A 10,383-nucleotide genomic window follows, 5' to 3' on the forward strand; every position below is an offset into this window, starting at 1 on the left:
CAGAGTGTTGAGGGGTGTGTGTCTGTCTGTCTGAGAGGTAGAGTATGTGTGTGGGAGAGAGAGGCTTAATAAAAGCAAGGGGTTGTACAGTTAATGGTCGGACCATGAGTCGTGTTATAGAACAGACAGACATGGGCGGGAGGTGTTCAGGTACATAGTTCTTTGGAAGTTGCATCACTGCTAGACAGGGTGGTTAAGGTGGCATTTCACAACATTGCCTTCATTGTTCACACCATTGAGTATAGGGGTTGGGACATCATGTTGAGGTTGTACAAGGTGTTGGTGAGGCCACTTTCAGAGTACTGAGTATAGTTCTGGTGGCCCTGTAATTGGAAGAATACTATTAGAGAGGGTTTAATAAAGATTTACCAGGATGTTGTAAGGACTGCAGGGTTTGAGTTTGTAAGGAGAGGCTGGGACTTTATTCACTGGAGCACAGGAGGTTGGGGAGCGACCTCATTGAGATTGATAAAATCATGAGGAGTGGAGGTAACATGAATAGCAAATGCTCTTGCTTAGCGTCGGGGAGCTCGAAACTAGGGGGGGCATTTTTTTTAAATGTAAGGAGAGAGATTTAAAAGGAACCGGAGGGGATTTTGAAAGAGAGTGAGTTGCATGTGGAATGAACTTGCTGAGGATGTGGTAGGTGCAGGTACATTTACAACATTTAAACAGCATTTGGATGGGTATCTGAATAGAAAGGTTTAGAGGGATATGGGCCAAATGCAGGCAAGGCCATTCAGCCCATCTATTTCACTCTGTCCCTCTGAACAGTATCCCACCCATACCCAAACCCTTACTCCGTATTTCCCATGGCCAAGCCACCCTAACCTGTACATCCCTGGTCACTATGGGTAACTTAGCACGGCCAATTCTCCCTAACCTACACCCAAATCTATAACTTACCTTCTCAAAAATGTAATTTAAATGCACAGCTTTTCTAAGAAAAATGTCAGTCTGACTCAACATTCGGACACGGACAGAATTCACACCTATTGTCTCTTAAAGGGATATTTCTGCTTATAAATAGGGCAATGTCTCTTCGAAATGTAGATTCATTTAGATATAACTGCGTCACTTTACATATTAAGATATCCCTTTGAGTGTGTCCACATACCTTTGAAATATAATCTCTTTATTTACATCTCTTTATTTGCAGAAATACCAGTTAAAATGTCCATGTCCCTTTAAAATGCAGATTGCCCCTTTAGATATGACACCGTTCCGTTAGATGTCGGAATATCTGTTTAAATTGAGCCGTGAGCTTTCCCAATGTAGACAGGGCTCCTGGAAACGTGGCAGTGTCCCCCCTGCAGCTGCAGAGCGAGACAGGAGAGTTTGTTTTTGTGAATGAGCAGTTGTAGCGCGAGGTGGCTGTTGCTTGGTGACGGTGAGGCTCCCCCGGCCCCGCCCATCCCCCGTGCAGACGTCACGTGGGGGCGAAGGCGGTTGGGAGGAGAAGTCGCTCGAGCGGGGAAGCGGCGGGAGGGCGGCCGTTAGGAAAATGGCGCCGTGCGGCCCGGGGCAGACACCCGTCACTGGGCACCGCCGCCTTCCTGGTGCAGCTGCTGTGTCACGGCCACACCGGCCGGCTGTACAGCAGGCAGGAGCCGGTGAGCATTCTGGTGCATAATCTCCTTCACTAGCGTCCCGTCCCGTCCAGTCCAGTCAAGGACACTATGCACCAGCATGTCTATGTTCCTCAGTTATTGAAGGGAAAGGACCTGTTGAGAATGGTTAGTAAAGCATGTGGTGCACTAAGCCTTGTTAACATGGATATAGTTTGTTATTTGGAAAAGTAGAGTCACAGAGATGTACAGCACGGAAACAGACCCATTCGGTCCAACCTGTCCATGCCAACCGGATATCCTAAATTAATCTAGTCCCATTTGCCAACACTTGGCTCATGTCCTTCTAATCCCTTCCTGTTCATATACCCATCCAGATATGTTTTAAATGCTGTAATTATACCGGCCTCCACTACTTCCTCTGGCAGTTCATTCTATACATGCACCACCCTCTGCATGGAAAAGTTGCCCCTTAGGTACCTTTACTATCTTTCTACTTCACCCTAAACCTATGCCCTCTAGTTGTAAGCCTCACCCCTACACTGACGAAAAGACATTTAAAAAATAGTTGAGCAGCCAGACAAAATGCAAAAGCTATAAAATGTTGAGCCACATGGGGAAAAAGAACTGTGGCTCTACCCTTTATTTCTCCTATTGGCATTTGAACACTTAACATCTGTCTATAACACCAGCATCGCCACAGAGCATATTGTGTCTGCTCCTCGGTGTGAACAGCAGTGCACCTGCTCGCTGGTGTCACTAACACATTGTCCATGCTCCTCGCTGTTGGCAGAAAGGGTGACATCGCTTATCTCTGTTCCTAAAGGTCTTCCTTTTATTCTTAAAGCTATGCCCTCTGGTCCTAGTCTCTCCTACCAATGGAAACATCTTCCCAATGTCATTGCACTGTGGGGATGAAGCCCTATCCTGCCTGGTAATTTCTGCTGGTGGGTGAGACTAGGCCTCAAGGTTAGAGGGAGGAGCTTTCAGACAGGGGAGGAGCTTTCAGACAGATGAGGAGGAACTGCTTTTCCCAGAGGGTCATGAATCTATGGAATAGTGTAGATTAGAGTGGTGCTGGAAAAGCACAGCAAGTCAGGCAGCATCCGAGGAGCAGGAAAATCGATGTTTTGGGCAAAAGGCCTTCATCAAAATCTATGGAATACTCTCTGGCCAAGGAAGCAATAGAGGCAGCTTCATTAAGTATATTCAAGACACAGTTAGGTGGGTTTTTGCCTGGTAGGGGAATTAAAAGGTTCCTTGTGACAGTGCAGGGAGGAGGAGATGAGACGATGGATAGATCAGCCATGATCTTAATGATTGCGGAGCAGGCTCACTTGTAGCAACTGGAGTGAATCCAGGGAGGGAGCAGACTTTACGACCTCAGGTATGTGTCTTGGTTACCTGGGTGAGGAGAGACATAAGGATAGGCTGGGACTGTTTTCCGTAGCTTGCCAGAGTCTGAGGAGTGACCTTATATGCTTTTATATCATCATGAGGGACATGGATAGGGTAACTAGACATGGTATTTTCCTTTGGATGGGGGAGCCCAGAACTAAAGGGTAATGAGTTTAGGTTCGAGAGTGTGGTGTTGCAGCAAGTCAGGCAGCATCCGAGGAGCAGGAAAATCAACGTTTCGGGGGAAAAGCCTTTCATCAGGAAAGTGTGTTTGTATGTGAGTTTGTGTATAAGACTGTGCATCAGTGAGTGTGTATTTGCATGTGTGCATGCTTGATAAAGTGTGATTGTGATGGAGAATGTGTGTGTTGAGAGGATGGTGTATGTGTATGTCTGAGAGAGGTATGGATATAAGTGAGGGGTTGCATTTTACTAAAATAAAGGAGGGCAGGACTTGTACAGGTAATGTCAGGGCCTGGGTTATGTTGTAGAACAGAGACCCGGGGGTGTTCAGGTTCATTGTTCTTGAAAGTTCCATCACTGGTAGACGGGGGTGAAGAAGGTGTTTCGCACACTTGCCTTCATTGTTCACATGCTAAGTACAGGAGTTGGGACATCATGTTGGAGATGCACACAGAAAGTACTTTACTCAGAGGGTGATAGATGTCTGGAATGCTTTGACAGCAGAAGTAGAGGCAGGGACGGTAGATTCATTTAAGGTGCATCTGGGCGGGGAAGATCAAAGATGGCGGCGACCCAGCAAGTCTGAGTCTGTAGTGCTCTGCCCAAGACTCAGGCAAAGTGGGCTGCCTGCCTCCACCACACCTGCCAAATCATTTAAATAGCTTTTATTTAAATACAGCTAGTTATTTTGCACCAAACTTGAGCAATTTAGTGCCCCATTAAAATGACTAAAGAATACCCGCAGCTCGCAGCACATAGGAACCCCACCCCAGCTGCAGCAGAGGCGTCCGCAACTGCCCCAGGGTACTTAACTATGGTGGTGAGCCTTGGTGCAGTGCTGCAGAAGCACAACCGAGATATTGAAAGAATCGAACATCGAGTCGGAGGGGCGGAGCTAAAGGCCGCGACCTCCGAGGCTGCTGCAGAATCAGCCATGGGTCGGGTCTGGACTCTCGAACAGTGAATCCGGGCCTTGGAAGATCACATCAACAACCTCAAAAATCGAGGTCGTCGAGAAAATATTCGTTTGCTGGGCCTTCCCGAATGGGAAGAGGAAGGCCAGCTTGCAATGTTTCTGGAGCAGTGGCTTCCGCAGTTATTGAATCTGGAGGCTGGATCAGGCCAGGTCAGGGTAGAATGGGCCCACCGGGTTGCAATACACAGGCCTGGCTTGGACCAGCGCCCCCACCCGGTCCTGTTCTGGCTGCAGTGCTTTTAGGAGAAGCAGATGCTCCTGGAAGCTTCCAGAAATCTTGGGAAAGATCCCCAAGCCATGATTTACAAAGGATCCAAGATTATGCTGTTTCAGGACTTTCCCCCAGCTCTGGTCCAAAAGAGGAGGGCGTTTAAGGGATTTAAACATTCAGTGCTACCCAGCAGCGCTACGTTTTAGCCACGAAGGGTCCGTGTATAACTTTGGATTGCCGGAGAAGGCCAAGGAATGTTTGGACTCTCTTAGATAAATTGTAAGAGTTAACTCGTGTGGTGAATGATGTTGTTCTGCCCTCCCCCTTCTCCTGTTCACTCTTTTTTTCTCTTTTACGACTTTATTGCTTAATATTATCTCTGGGGAGTAGGGAGGGGGGGGCTGCTTATTTGTTCTCCACTCTGCGATTTTTTTTCCCTTTTTTGTAAATATATATAGGCCTGGTGGTCTAGTAGATTTAGATGAGGAGGGGTCTCTGCGAATGGTTAGTAAAGCATGTGGTGCACTAAGCCTGGTTAACATGGATATAGTTTGTTATTTGGAGAAGTAGAATTTATTATTTAGAGTCACAGAGATGTACAGCACGGAAAAAGACCCATTCGGTCCAACCTGTCCATGCCAACCAGATATCCTAAATTAATCTATTTGCCAGCACTTTGCTCATATCCCTCTAATCCCTTCCTATTCATATACCCATCTAGATGTGTTTTAAATGCTGTAATTATACCGGCTTCCACTACTTCCTCCGGCAGTTCATTCCATACATGCACCACCCTCTGCATGGAAAAGTTGCCCCTCAGGTACCTTTAATATCTTTCTGCTCTCACCCTAAACCTAAACCTAAACCTATGCCCTCTAGTTGTGAACCTCACCCCTACACTGACGAAAAGACATTTAAAAAAAAGTTGAGCAGCCAGAGAAAATGCAATAGCTATAAGAGCCACATGGGGAAAGAGAACTGTGGCTCTACCCTTTAGTTCTCCTCTTGGCATTTGAATACTTAAAATCTGTCAATAACACCAGCATCGCCACAGCATATTGTGTCTGTACCGCGCACCTGCTCGCTGGTGTCACCCAAAACCTTGTCCATGCTCCTCGCTGTCGGCAGAAAAGGTGACATCGCTTATCTCTGTTCCTAAAGGTCTTCCTTTTATTTTTAAAGCTGTGTCCTCTGGTCCTAGTCTCTCCCACAATGGAAACATCTTCCCAATGTCATTGCACTGTGGGGATGAAGCCCTACCCTGTGCGGTAATTTCTGCTGGTGTGAGAGACTAGGCCTTAAATTTAGAGGGAGGAGCTTTCAGACAGATGAGGAGGAAGTGCTTTTCCCAGAGGGTTGTGAATCTATGGAATAGTCTAGATTAGAGTGGTGCTGGAAAAGCACAGCAAGTCAGGCAGCATCTGAGGAGCAGGAAAATCGATGTTTTGGGCAAAATGCCTTTGTATGTGAGTTTGTGTATAAGACTGTGCATCAGTGAGTGTGTATTTGCATGTGTGCATGCTTGATAAAGTGTGATTGTGATGGAGAATGAGCCTGCGAGAGGGTGAGTGTGTTGAGAGGGTGGTGTATGTGTATGTCTGAGAGAGAGCGTGTGTATGAGAGAGGTATGGATATAAGTGAGGGGTGGCATTTTACTAAAATAAAGGAGGGCAAGATTTGTACAGGTAATGTTAGGGCCTGGGTCGTGTTGTAGAACAGAGACCCGGGGGTGTTTGGGTTCATTGTTCTTGAAAGTTCCATCACTGGTAGACGGGGGTGAAGAAGGTGTTCCGCACACTTGCCTTCATTGTTCACATAGGTAAAACCTACCTCTTGCAAAAATGCCATCCCTTATTCCCAATTCCTCCACCTCCGCCGTATCTGCTCCCAGGAGGACCAGTTCCACCACAGAACATACCAGATGGCCTCCTTCTTTAGAGCCCTCCAACGCATCTCGTCCACATCCCGCGCTTCCGCCCCTACCCCTCCAACCGTAACAAGGACAGAACGCCCCTGGTGCTCACTTTCCATCCTACCAACCTTTACATAAACCAAATCATCCGCCGACATTTCTGCCACCTCCAAAAAGACCCCACCACCAGGGATATATTTCCCTCCCCTTTCGGCCTTCCGCAAAGATCGTTCCCTCCGTGACTGCCTGGTCAGGTCCACGCGCCCCCTCCAACCCACCCTCCCATCCTGGCACCTTCTCCTGTCACCGCAGGAACTGCAAAACCTGTGCCCACACCACCTCCCTCACCTCCATTCAAGGCCCTAAAGGAGCCTTCCACATCCAAAGTTTTACCTGCACGTCCACTATCATCATTTATTGTATCCGTTGCTCCCGATGCAGTCTCCTCTACATTAGGGAGACTGGACGCCTCCTAGCAGAGTGCTTTTGGGAACATCTCCGGGACACCCGTACCAATCAACCACACCACCCCGTGGCTCAACATTTCAACTCCCCCTCCCACTCTGCCGAGGACATGAAGGTCCTGGGCCTCTTTCACCGCCGCTTCCTCACGACCAGACGCCTGGAGGAAGAATGCCTCATCTTCTGCCTCGGAACACTTCAACCCCAGGGCATCAATGTGGACTTCAACAGTTTCCTCATTTCCCCTTCCCCCACCTCACCCGAGTTCCAAACTTCCAGCTCAGCACTGTCTCCATGACTTGTCCTACCTGCCTATCTTCTTTTCCACCTATCCACTCCACCCTCCCCCCGAACTATCAGCTTCATCCCCTCCCCCACTCACCTATTGTACTCTATGCTACTTTCTCCCCACCCCCACCCTCCTCTAGCTTATCTCTCCATGCTTCAGGCTCTCTGCCTTTATTCCTGATGAAGAGCTTTTGCCCGAAACGTCGATTTTACTGCTCCTTGGATGCTGCCTGAACTGCTGTGCTCTTTCAGCACCACTAATCCAGAATTCATTGTTCACATGCTGAGTACAGGAGTTGGGACATCATGTTGGAGATGCACACAGAAAGTACTTTACTCAGAGGGTGATAGATGTCTGGAATGCATTATCAGGAGAAGTAGAGGCAGGGACAGTAGATTCATTTAAGGTGCATCTGGGCGGGGGAGATCCAAGATGGCGGCGACTCAGCAAGTCTTGAGTCTGTAGTGTTCTGCCGAAGACTCAGGCAAAGTGGGCTGCCTGTCTCCACCACTTCAAAATCACTTCAATAGCTTTTATTTAAATACACTAGTTATTTTGCACCAAGCTTGAGCAGTTTAGTGCCCCATTAAAATGACTAAAGGAAAGAATGCCCGCAGCTTGCAGCACGCAGGAACCCCTCCCCAGCTGCAGCAGAGGCGTCTGCAGTTGCCCCAGGGGACTTAACTATGGTGGTGAGCCTTGTTGCAGTGATTTCTAAGCTTGAAGAGAAGATCGACACCTTCATAGAAGAGTCCAGGAGCAGGTGGGAGTCGCTCTCGGTCGCGCTGCAGAAGCATGACCGAGATATTGAAAGAATCGAACATCGAGTCGGAGGGGCGGAGCTAAAGGCCGCGACCTCCGAGGCTGCTGCAGAATCAGCCGTGGGTCGGGTCTGGACTCTCGAACAGCGAGTCCGGGCCTTGGAAGATCACATCACCAACCTCAAATCGAGGTCGTCGAAAAAATATTTGTTTGCTGGGCCTTCCCGAAGGGGAAGAGGAAGGCCAGCTTACAATGTTTCTGGAGCAGTGGCTTCCACAGTTATTGAATCTGGAGGCTGGATCAGGCCAGATCAGGGTAGAATGGGCCCACCGGGTTGCAATACACAGGCCCGGCTTGGACCAGCGCCCCCACCCGGTCCTGTTCCGGCTGCAGTGCTGTTATGAGAAGCAGATGCTCCTGGAAGCTTCCAGAAATCTTGGGAAAGATCCCCAAGCCATGATTTACAAAGGATCCAAGATTATGCTGTTTCAGGACTTTTCCCCAGCTCTGGTCCAAAAGAGGAGGGCGTTTAAGGGATTTAAACATTCAGTACTCCCTGCGCTACCCAGCAACGCTACATTTTAGCCACGAAGGATCAATGTATAACTTTGGATTGCCGGAGAACGCCAAGGAATTTTTGGACTCTCTTAGATAAATTGTAAGAGTTAACTCGTGTGGTGAATGATGTTGTTCTGCCCTCCCCCTTCTCCTGTTCAACCTTTTTTCTCTTTTATTACTTTATTGCTTAATATTATCTCTGGGGAGTAGGGAGGGGCGGCTTATTTGTACTCCACTCTGCGATTTTCCCCTTTTTTGTAAATATATATATGCTGGGTGGTCTAGTAGATTTAGGTGAGGAGGGGTCTCTGCTTTGTCTTATTTTTTCTCTTAAAGCGGGGTTGTTTTCCCCCCATTTTATTTTGTTACCTGTTATTACCTGTTATTACCATAATTATTACCTGTTGAGACTGTAATTTTGTATAGTTTTATATGTTTATACGTGGTAACATCACCAAATATATCTAGGTGTTGGGGTGGGTGGGGAGGGGGAGGAGGGTAGGGTACTCACTGTTAACTTTAGCTTGGTAGTACACTTGAATTTTCTTCACTTTATTATGGGGTGCCTGGGTCGAGGGTGGGGCATTGGGCAGGAGAGGATATGATGGGTTTTCGGAAAGGAAGTGGAACGAGGGAACCTGGAAACGAGGGGGAAAATCTCCGTTTAAATATGTTTTTGTTTTTATATTTACAAATAGTTTTTTATTATATTGAGAGTGTATTAAAGAATCTCTATTTTTGTGAATTTTCTATGGTCTATGCTCGAGGTGTTTTGGATGGTGTTTCTCCTCCTGGGAGGTCTCGGACTTGCCTGGATGATTATGGTTAGTCATTCGATTAAATGGTGCACTTGGAATGTCAAGGGGAATAATTCTCCAATCCAAGGGAAGAAAATATTATCAAACCTCAAAAAAGAAAGGGTTCATATAGCTCTCCTACAGGAGACCCATTTATTGGTTAATGGACATTTGAAATTACAACAGGGTGGATTTGATCAGGCCTTCTTTTCTTCCTTCAGCTCAAAAAGTAGAGGAGTAGTCATTCTTATCTGGAAGAATCTCCCTTTCAAAATCCTAAGTCAGATAAAAGATGAATCTGGACGATATATACTAATTAAAGCCCTTATAAATGGAGAGGAATATGGGATTTTAAACCAGTATTGTCCCCCGGCACATCCTTTCAAATTTATAACGGAAGCCTTCTCCAAACTGATGGCTCTCGGTGCTCGTCATACAATTATACATTATGGAGCCGGAAACAGACAGGATACCCAAGAGTACTGCGGGTGTATCCCCCAGATCTAGACAATTGGCGGATTTGAATCAAGAATTAAGATTAATAGATGTGTGGAGGTGTCTCCACCCGCAAGGCAGAGATTTCTCTTTTTACTCTAATCCACATAAATGTCACACTAGAATTGACATGTTTTTTGCTCCCTCGACTTTTTTAAATTCCATATCATCCTGTAAAATAGGTGATATGATAATTTCTGATCACGCTGTTGTGTACATGGAAATCAAGGCTAGGAACAATGAGGCATCCCCCTGACATTGGCGTATGGATTCCTTCTTAATGAAGGATAGTAAATTTGCAAAATATTTTTCTCGAGTTTAAAGCTTTCTTGGAAATTAATTCAGGTACGGCTAGTAACCCGTCAATGATGTGGGAGACTATTGAAGCTTATGCGAGATCATTTCATACTCGGTGACCCAGAAAAAATTAAAGGGAAAACAACAGCGTCTACTTGCTGCTCGCTTAAAAGCAGCTGAAACAGCATACGCTGACAGACCTTCTATTGCCAAATTACAAAGGATTACGGTCTTTAGGACAGCTCTGAATACCGCGCTCACCCAAATGGCAAAGAGGGAAATATTATTTGCAAAACAAAGATTATATGAATTTGGCAATAAACCTGGTAGATGCTTAGCATTTCTCGCAAGGAAATAAAGGGCCCCTCAAGCTATCACGGCTATCAGGGAAAGTGCTGGTACTCTGACTCATGATCCTAAAAGGATCAATACAATCTTCAGAAAGTTTTATTCTGATCGCAGGATTGTGAAGATA

The sequence above is a fragment of the Chiloscyllium plagiosum genome, unplaced genomic scaffold, assembly GCF_037043375.1.
Source record: "Chiloscyllium plagiosum isolate Xiang-an unplaced genomic scaffold, Cpla_swu_hap1 HiC_scaffold_27, whole genome shotgun sequence".
Classification (NCBI taxonomy): domain Eukaryota; kingdom Metazoa; phylum Chordata; class Chondrichthyes; order Orectolobiformes; family Hemiscylliidae; genus Chiloscyllium; species Chiloscyllium plagiosum.